At 46.8% G+C, this 10,195-nt stretch overlaps 1 long non-coding RNA gene across 4 annotated transcripts; it reads left to right on the top strand.

Annotated features, from left to right (window-relative positions):
* The first annotated feature begins 963 nt into the window (after window positions 1-963).
* LOC120098256 (uncharacterized) lies at window positions 964-10,025 on the top strand. Of its 4 annotated transcripts, XR_010059720.1 has the most exons (4): window positions 4,925-5,869; window positions 6,469-6,908; window positions 7,065-7,132; window positions 7,387-7,491. It is a non-coding gene; the product is annotated as an uncharacterized LOC120098256 (long non-coding RNA). The 4 variants fall into 4 exon arrangements; XR_010059719.1 differs by having other exon boundaries at window positions 964-5,869; window positions 6,469-7,132; window positions 7,387-9,680; XR_005496399.2 differs by lacking the exons at window positions 7,065-7,132; window positions 7,387-7,491 and adding an exon at window positions 9,707-10,025 and having other exon boundaries at window positions 4,930-5,869.
* Window positions 10,026-10,195: the final 170 nt, after the last annotated feature.

Here is a 10,195-nt window from a genome sequence, read left to right as displayed (position 1 = left end):
GCTTTCAAAAGCCAGGTTTCTGGCAGTTAAATGTAGCTCCTCATGCTTTGTTGATTGCCCTTCATGATGGCCCATGACTGAAAAGTGTAAGCCTAACGAACTCTTTCCTCTTCTGGTTGTTCTCGGGCCTGGTGTTTTATTACAGCACTAGAAAACAAACTAAGGGGTGGGGATTTAGCTCAGCGGTAGAGCGCTTGCCTAGCAAGCGCAAGGCCCTGGGTTCGGTCCCCAGCTCCGAAAAAAAGAAAAGAAAAAAAAAAAAAAAGAAAACAAACTAAGACAGCCATCTGTAATGAGATCTCTATTCCTGCACAAAGGTCATGACCAAGAAGCAAGTTGGGGAGGAAAGGGTTTATTCAGCTTACACTTCCACATTGCTGTTCATCACCAAAGAAGTCAGGACTGGAACTCAAGCAGGTCAGGAAGCAGGAGCTGATGCAGAGGCCATGGAGGGATGTTACTTACTGGCTTGCTTCCCCTGGCTTGCTCAGCTTGCTCTCTTATAGAACCCAGGACCACCAGCCCAGGGATGGCACCACCCATAAGGGGCCCTTCCCACTTGATTACTAGTTGAGAAAATGCCTTACAGCTGGGTCTCATGGAGGCATTTCCTCAACGGAGGCTCCTTTCTCTGTGATGACTTCAGCGTGTGTCAAGTTGGCACACAAAACCAGCCAGTACAGACAGACAACATTTGGCTATGGAATCAGTTCAAAGCCAGTCTGGGATATGTGAAATTCTGGGGAAACAAGGAAGGAATCCTCCCCTCCCACCCACCCCCACCCCTGCTTGCGGTTTCCTAGCAACAGGAGGCACGCCATGCCAGGCGGTAGCATCAGGTGGAGCCCACAGGAGAGCTGGTGGTGGGTGGTTTTCACAGGAAGGGCAGCAAGGTAAGCTGAGCAGGGTGGATAGGCTCCGGAAGGGCAGATTTGATCACACTCGAAGACATGAGGGACTGTCATGTCATCTGGGACTTGAGATGAGCAGAGGAACATGGTCCCCTGGAGTACAAGAGCCAGATTAGAGAAGGTGGCTTCTAGCATGGGATCTATATTGGCCATATTTGAGGCCTCCTGGCCTCTGAGTATCTGGCTCTCCCTCTCCTCCCTCTGCTTGTTCTGTCTATGTGACTGTTTGCTGTAAAATATGGGCTAGATGCTACTTCCAAGAGCTGGCTGTCCCAAGTAAAGGCATCTCTCTCTGCTGTCAGTGAGACCTTAGCAGAGCATCAAGATCACAGAACAGTAAATAAACAACCACAGCACAGTCGACATGGTTGCTGAATGGATGAATGATAAAAAACAAACAAACAGGGGTTGGGGGTTTAGCTCAGTGGTAGAGCGCTTGCCTAGGAAGCACAAGGCCCTGGGTACGGTCCCCAGCTCCGGAAAAAAAAAAAAAAAGAACCAACCAACCAAACAAACAAAAACAACAAAAAACAAACAAACAAAAGGAGAACATGACTGCTCCTAGGGATGGTGGAGAAGTATTATTGTCCATGTGAAGGAGAACGTAGCTGGAGGCAGAGGCATCTGGGAGAGTGCAGCCTGAGGGATACCAGCAAACAGTCACATAGACAGAGCAAGCAGAGGGAGGAGAGGGAGAGCCAGAAACTCAGAGGCTAGGAGGCCTCCAAAGGGTTCAAAAAGGCAAAAGAGTGCATAGCCAAAATGGCTGGGTTACATGGGGAAGAGCAGCTGGTGGAAGGGTAACCCTGCCCAGTCCCCGAGGCTGGCAGACAGAGGGCTCTAGAACAGCTAAGGGACTGAGAGATTCTGAGAGAACCTGGGGGCCAGCATCAGCTTTGATGTGTTAATGGACATCTTAGTTGTGGGAGTGGTTCACCTCATGCCTCGGTCTTTTTGCTGAGGTTGAGGAAGGACAAAAGGCCATAAAGGGTGACATAATCTCTAACTACTTTCTGCCGAAACAGCAGTCAGTGAGGCCTCAGGGGCAGGAGTATCAGGATAACAGAATAACTTAATAAAGAACAACATGGTTATTGAGTGGGGAACACGGACTGCATAGTAAACACTCGTATTCCTGGATCTCTTGGCCCAAACCTTCCCACGGCTCTGAAAGTACTTAATCTATTGGCCTGAGAAGAGTTATTAGGTAAGTGGCCTCTCTTCCCTCGGCTCCCTGAAGAGTCTGCTTTCCCCCACCGCCTACCCTATCAACCCGCTCCTCTCTGTTCCTGTCACACAGAAAGGTTTAACCGACCTCTTGATAAATATCTCAGGGAGGTTAAGAAAAATGGCCTTGACAGCAGCAAGGCGATGATGTTCACTGGAGAGAGGCAGACAGCTCTCTGTCAGAGGAAACCTTTAAAAAAAAAAAAAAAAAAAAGCAAGAATACCAATAAACACAATAATTTTAAATGAGGGCTGTAAATTCAGCTGTAAAATCTCACTGAAGTCTAATCATGAAAAAGAAAGAAAAAAAAACCACCTCTGAAATAATAAACCGTGGTCTAAATTAGAGCACTGGCAAATGTAGTCATTTCTACCTAAGAGGCTTTGTGTCCAAACATGTCATTTGAGATCGAAGGCAGACAAAGGAGAAGGCCCTTGGTAACAAGGCAGCCATTCAATCCCCAGCCCTGGGGCATTGGACTTCCTCTGTGGGCTCAAAGCATTTTCAGCCACATTAGGCACCAGCTCCAAACCTGGTGGGAAGCAAACTTAAGTGTCTTTTTGAGTGGGAAACAATGAGAAAGCTGTTTTTCCACAAAAGAGGAGAATTCTACTGCTTGCTTTTCGGATTGGCGGACCCAGAGTCCTGAGGAGGAAATTGGGCTGTAGCTTGTACTGCTAGTTGTTGATTCTTAAAAGATGTTTCGGGACTGGCAAACCTTATCCCAAAGGAAGGAGACGTCCCAGTTTCCTTAATAAGCACACTTCTTCCCCACCCCTGGGAAGAATGTTTATCCTGCTCGTATTTATCTTTGGGATCCCCAAGAATGGATTAAATGAGGCTATGTGTGAACGGACCCTATAATTAGATAGGGGCCTGTGCTGATATTTTAGGATAATAGACATTTTTAAAAAAGCATAATGACTCATTCACCATCGTCACTCTCATTGATTCGAGACTGTCTTCAGCTGAACATGCTACTCGGACGGCCAAAAAAACCTGTGGAGAGAAATAGAAATAGAGGCATTTGGGGCAGGGCTTGGACTAGTCATGCCTGCTCGGGGAGGAGAAAGATGTTCAGTGCTGTGGAAGACAGGGGAAGGGAGGAAGACACGGGTGCAGAGAGAGAGTTGTGATTACTGCTGTGAAGAGAACCACAGGTTTAAAGAGAGGGAAAAAAGGCATTAGGCAAGATGGTACAGGCCTGTAGTCTCGGCAGTTGGGAGATCAAGGCGAAGGATGGAGCAGTGTCCATCCTGGGCTACCTATACAATTCAAGGCCAGCCTAGACTATGGAGCAAAAGCTGATTCAAAACCAACCAAACAAACAAACCGAACAAGGGGCAGGTGGTTGAAAAATTTGCCTCTAGAGCCCAATCTTCAAGCCACATAAACCAGGCAGGCACGGTGGCGCTATCTATGATCCTAGCACTCAGAAGACAGGGAGAGAAGAATGACAATTCAAGGGCGACCTCCAATGAATGGTTGGTTGGAAGCTAGCCTGGGCTACATGGGGTCTTGTTTCACAAACAAACAGGGCATATGAGGAGGCTTGGTGAGTAAAGGTGCCTGCTTGCCAAGCCTGGTAACCCGAGTTTGATCCTTGGGACCCGTATGGGGGAAGGAAAGAACTACTCCCCACAGGTTGTCTGGCTTCTATACTTGTGGTATGAGTGCATGCACACGTGTGCACGTGTGCAGACATACACAATAAAAAAAATGTAGGGGCTGGGGATTTAGCTCAGTGGTAGAGCGCTTACCTAGGAAGCGCAAGGCCCTGGGTTCGGTCCCCAGCTCCGAAAAAAAGAACCAAAAAAAAAAATGTAGAAACAAAAACAAGAAAACAAGGATGGGGGTAGTGGGATATATTCATCGTCACACAAGAACCTTAGGTGTGAGCAGAGGCTAGCCCTACAGCGATGGTTCTCAACCTGTGGGTCTCGACCCCCAGAGGTGTTAAATGATCCTTTTCCCGGGGTCACATATCAGATACCCTGCATAACAGATATTTGCAGTTCGTAACAGTAGCTATATCACAGCTGTGATATAGCAACAGAAATAATTTTTATGTTTGGGGGTGTGTGTGTGATGGTTTATATATGCTCAGCCCAGGGACTGATAGAAAGTGTGGCCCTGTTGGAGTAGGTGTGTCACTGTGAATGTGGGCTTTAAGACCCTTATCCTAGCTGCCTTGGAGTAGTATTCTGTTAGCAGCCTTCAGAGAAAGATGTAGAATTCTCAGCTCCTCCTGCACCATGCCTGCCTGGATGCTGTTATGTCCCTGCCTTGATGATAATGGACTGAACCTCTGAACCTGTAAACCACTCCAATTAAATGCTGTCCTTGTAAGAGTTGTCTTGGTCATGGTGTCCGTTCACAGCAGTAAAACCCTAACTAAGACAGGGGGTTATCACAATGTGAGGAAAGGGTGGCTGCACTGGGAAGGTTGAGAAGTACTTCTACAGGATGAGGTTGTGAAAGGAGAAGTGTGGTCTTTTAACTATATTTATTTTTTAGTATGTGTGTTCATGTAAGTGTGCTGCATGTGTATGGAGGTCAGAGAGGAGTTCACAGAACCCAGTTTCCACCTCCTATACGGTGTGGTCCTAGGTATTGGCAGTGAGTGTTGTTAATCCAACGAGCCATCTCGCTGGCTCAGAAATGGCTTCTTTTATTTTTATTTTTAAAAAATATTTATTTATTTCATGTATGCGAGTACACTGTCGCTGTCTTCAGACACACCAGAAGAGGGCATCGGATCCCATTACAGATGGTTGTGAGCCACCATGTGGTTTCTGGGATTTGAACTCAGGACCTCTGGAAGATCAGCCAGTGCTCTTCACCACTAAGCCATCTCTCCAGCCCCAGAAATGGCTTCTTTTAAAGCCAAAGAATGATGCCCCACCCCTATTCATCTCTTCCACCGTGACCGCTGGCCTTAAGTGGTGGACATGTTCAGGACTGAGCGATGAACAGTGTGTGGGAGGGGGAGGCACCCAGCTTTGTCTGCCTTTATCCGAGGTGCCCAGCTGGGATCAGCGTTTACCTAAGTAGACACTGCCGAGCTCAGCATCCTTCTTCCCAGGACCTCCTGCTCTGGGTATATTCTCAGGACACATTCTCAAATGCCCTCTACCCGGCACACTCACTCTCTGTCCTGAATAGACAGAGCCCCGTCTAGTCCATTAAGTATCAGAAACAGCTCGCAGATGTCGTTAAGGTTCCTAATCAGTTAAACTAGATTTAATCAAAAGGAGGTTATCTGGGTGGGTCTAATCCAATCTCGAGTACATTGAAAGCAAAATTTTATTGACAGTTCGCAAAAGGGCGAGTCAGAGGGACTTATGGGAGGAGGAAGGCTGGACGTGCCTGAAGATGGAGGGCGTGCGCACTGTCCTCAGAGCAGCCCTGGCTGCCCACGCTCTGACGGCTGCTAGGTAACCGGACGTCAGCCTTGTAGCCGCACCGAACGAAACATTGCTAACAATCTGAGTGACCTCGGACTGAAGTGAGTCTCTCTCCAGGCCCTCAGCTGGCCAGCAGCATTTTGGTGTCCCGCTGGGAGACCCAGAACACAGGCTCCAGTAGAGACTGCTGGGATTTCCGGACCTGTGGGAAGAACTGTGGCCTCATATGGGGAGTTGTTTAAACAGCCAGCGGTGGTGGTCATTTGTTACGCAGCCATAGAAAACCAAACCAAACCCTCAGCTTCCTGAGAGTCTCCTCTGAGGTAGATCATACAGAAACAGAGCCGCTAGCTTCCAGAACCTTCACAATAGCCTATTCTTGAAGAGAAACATGGGGGAAATCACTGAAAAAAAAAATCTCTTCTGAGATGTTCTTAGAAGAGAAGAGAGAGGGGCTTTAGGTTGTAGCGAAGAGGGTTGGGGTCTGGCTAAACTTCGTGGCTTTGATAATGATATTATTTCCAACATTTAGGTGCCCCTCGAATTACCAATGCTCTATGGAAGGATGGATGTGCATAAGAGAACAATTTCCCCCTCTTAAATACACCAGAATCAATGGGAGAGAAAAAAAAATAAAGGACTAAAAATTTACTTAAAAGGGGTTGGGGATTTAGCTCAGTGGTAGAGCGCTTGCCTAGGAAGCGCAAGGCCCTGGGTTCGGTCCCCAGCTCCGAAAAAAAGAGAAGAAAATAAAAATTTACTTAAAGAGTAGAAATAGAACTAATTGCCCTTTGTTTCTAAAAATTAATAAGCTTTTCCCTGTTTATTTTTATCACAATAATAGACTGTATCTGTTACTGTGAAAGAGGCTGCTACTGCGCAATTATCTAAAATTCTGTTTTTCTTTTTCCTTTTCCAACAGTGCTGAATAAAAGTCAGTGCACTCAAATGAAAGGAGTGTTTGGGAACCCTGGGGAGATGAAGCTGTCAGCCAGCTGAGGCTGGCCCTGTCTAGGGAACAGATTAATTCCTTCTCTTTCATCTCGGAAGATTTTTTTTCTCAGGACCTTCCCTATCACAAATGACTGAGGACATCATCTAGAAAGCACACCTATAGACTCCTCCCTTCTCCAGGGCCTCCAGGATGGGCTACTGGCTGATGGGAAAGGCAAAGGAATCGATCGTGTCCACTGGCTTTGACCAAGAGATCTTTGGAAAGTTGGGGAGGGGATGGCTTTGAATCCCATCAATTCACTTTCCCAAAAACATTGATATTTGGATGTTGTACTGGCTGGTTTTGTGTGTCAACCTGACACAAGCTGGAGTTATCACAGAGAATGGAGCCGCCCTTGAGATCCAACTGTAAGGCATTTTCTCAATTAGTAATCAAGGGCGGGAGGGCCCATTGTGGGTGGTACCATCCCTGGGGTGGTGGTCTTGGGTTCTATAAGACAGCAAGCTGAGCAAGCCAGGGGAAGCAAGCCAGTAAGTAACATCCCTCCATGGCCTCTGCATCAGCTCCTGCTTCCTGACCTGCTTGAGTTCCAGTCCTGACTTCCTTTGGAGATGAACAGCAATGTGGAAGTGTAAGCTGAATAAACCCTTTCCTCCCCAACTTGCTTCTTGGTCATGACGTTTTGTGCAGGAATACAAACCCTGACTAAGACAGGTGTCAAAACATAAAAATGTTCACTGGCTCCCTCCACTCCCTTCCCCTAGACAGTCTGCCAACATAGCCCAGGGTGGCCCCAGTCATGTAGTCTTAAGGTACTCACAGTTTGCTTTCGTGGGCATCTCTTCTTTGGTCCATGAAATCTTAGTTGCTCCTTTCTCTTCTCAGCCCTGGAGTTCACTGCAAAGCACTAGGATCCCAGACCTCAGAGGGAGAGAAAAATCAGAAATATTTAAAATGCACCCATGGACCTCTTAGCTTCAAGTTAACTGAGTACGTTTACCTCGAAGTATCAAGGGATCTATCTTTCTAGGGGGCTGACAGTGAAGTTGCATTGACTGATTGGAACTTTTGCCCTTCTGAGAAGTGCCCTATGGCTACCTGTGTGCAAAATGTAGCTCAGCCCTGTTTCAGGGTCCCCCTCAGTGTCTGCTGGAAGGAAATGGTCTCTCCCTGGCCTGCTGCAGCTTGTCCCTGACCATCTGCCTGGCTTTATATTTGGAACTTTTCCTTCATATCGTGTACTTCAGCTTCTCTGCTCTGGACTTGTTCTGTCTCTTTGGGGCCCTGTGCTAACTTTCTCTTCGTGATAGTGTTTGTCAAGAAACTTCTGGGTGTCTGTCCTTCTCTTTAATAGGCAGAGTCCTGTTTCAGCTTTAACTTCATTCTGCTAAACTCTCTCTTTTTCACTGTCTCTCTCTCTGTCTTTTTGTCTGTCTCTCTCTGTCTCTCTCTGTCTCTGTCTCTCTGTCTCTCTGTCTCTCTCTCTCTGTCTCTCTCTCTCTCTCTGTCTCTCTCTCTCTCTCTGTCTGTCTCTCTCTCTCTCTCTCTCTCTCTCTCTCTCTCTCTCTCTCTCTCTCTCTCTGATTTCTGAGACAGGATTTCTCTGTGTAGTTCCTGGAACTATCTCTGTCTGTAGACGAGGCTGGTCTCGAACTCACAGAGATCTGCCTGCCTCTGCCTCCTGAGTGCTGGGATTAAAGGTGTAAGCCACCATCACCTGGCTTTTTTCTCTCGCTTTTAAAAATTATCATTTTTATTTGTGTGTGTGTGTGTGTGTGTGTGTGTGTGTGCCGCACATGCCTGTGGAGGCTGGAGGAGGGCATTACATACATCCCTTGGAACTGGAGTTACAAACATTTGTCTGCTGCCCAGTGTGAGTGCTGGCAACAGAACTGTGTTCTCTGCACAGTCAGTAGCGCCCTTAGCTGCTAAGCCAGTTCTTTTTTTTTTTTTTAAAGATTTATTTATTACATATTAATATATTGTAGCTGTCTTCAGATACACCAGAAGAAGGCATCAGATCTCATTATAAATGGTTGTGAGCAGCCATGTGGTTGCTGGGATTTGAACTCAGGACCTCTGGAAGAGCAGTCAGTGCTCTTAACTTCTGAGCCATCTCTCCAGCCCGCTAAGCCAGTTCTTAAGCCCCATTCAATTACTTTATGATCCTGTCGTGCATGCTGTGGGGACACGTGGCCTACGTGCCCACCCATGCTTGGCTGGCATACCTGACTGTTAATCGCATGCTGGTCACTCTGACTCAAGACACACAGCTGCAAAATATATTACGTTGAAGAGATTTGGAAAAGAGAAAGAGCCCGTAAAGGGAGGCCTCTCCGACCTGCCTCTGTCCTGTGAAAAGTGTTATCAAACCCAGGAAGGCGCTTAGCGTTGGTTACAGGGTGCACCTCTCATCCCAGCACTTGTGAGGCAGAGCCAGGCAGATCTCTGAGTTCAAGGCCAGCCTGGTCTACAGAGCGAGTTCCAGGACAGTCAGAGCTACACAGAGAAACCCTGTCTCAGACAATAAAAATGAAACAAAGACCAAGGAATGCTTCCCCTGGACTCGATGTGAAGCAGCTCCTACGGCTGGCCGTACCATCCTGACACCATTGGCCACCCAGGGACTCAGAAGAATCCCAACAAACAGGCCTTGCCCGTTCCCAGTGTGTGGCCTTCAGACGGCACATTTAGCTTTCTCATACAACGGCCCACTCTTCAGACGTAACATAAATATGCTGACTTAACGGTATGAGTCATTTCCTCATGAAGGTGTTTATTTCCTACAGAACTCATAATTAAGTTTGCATGGTTTTTTTGTTTTGTTTTGTTTTGTTTTGTTTTTGTTTTTGTTTTTTTTTTGCTGCTCTGTCTTTTGTCACAGGGACCTTAGCCTTGAATCTAAGATGAGTAGAAGGAAAAAAATGTTCTTTTTTTTTTTTTTTGTTCTTTTTTTCGGAGCTGGGGACCGAACCCAGGGCCTTGCGCTTCCTAGGCAAGCGCTCTACCACTGAGCTAAATCCCCAACCCCGGAAAAAAATGTTCTTACCCTCCACTCTTTATTTTCAAAGATCCTTCACCCAGACTGTCACCTTTACCTAACACCCCTCTTACTGGAGTTTTGTTTGCTTGATTATTTTTTTCTATTCCCCCACTTTACTCGGTTGTCAATGATCCGTTTTTCCTTTCTTTTTCTTTTTTGTAGTAAAGATAGAACCGAGAGCATGGAGTGTGTTTACCGTCAAAGCTACACCCCTCCCTCAGCCCAGAGAATCATCTTTAAATTCTCCCTTGACTTGGAAAGAAACACAAATATAAAACCACCCACCTCGGGCTGGAGAGATGGCTCAGCGGTTAAGAGCACTGACTGCTCTTCCAGAGGTCCTGAGTTCAAATCCCAGCAACCACATGGTGGCTCCCAACCATCTGTAATGAGATCTGATGCCCTCTTCTGGTGTATCTGAAGACAGCTACAGTGTACTCATATATACTAAATGAATAAATAAATTAAAAAAAAAAAAAAACCACCCACCTCTGTGCGTGCGGTAATCCGGCCCCCAAACCCCTCCCTTGCCCTTTTGATGGCACATGGCAGGGATCCACACACTTCTGTCTTTAAGCCTGAGGCTATAAACTTTTTAGGCCTCGTGAGCCACACAGAGTCTCTGCTGAAAGTTCACTTTGTTATTTCACT

This window comes from Rattus norvegicus, chromosome 18 (assembly GCF_036323735.1).
Source record: "Rattus norvegicus strain BN/NHsdMcwi chromosome 18, GRCr8, whole genome shotgun sequence".
Classification (NCBI taxonomy): domain Eukaryota; kingdom Metazoa; phylum Chordata; class Mammalia; order Rodentia; family Muridae; genus Rattus; species Rattus norvegicus.
Note: the sequence above shows the minus strand (reverse complement) of the source record. Positions and strands in the feature narration are given on the sequence as shown.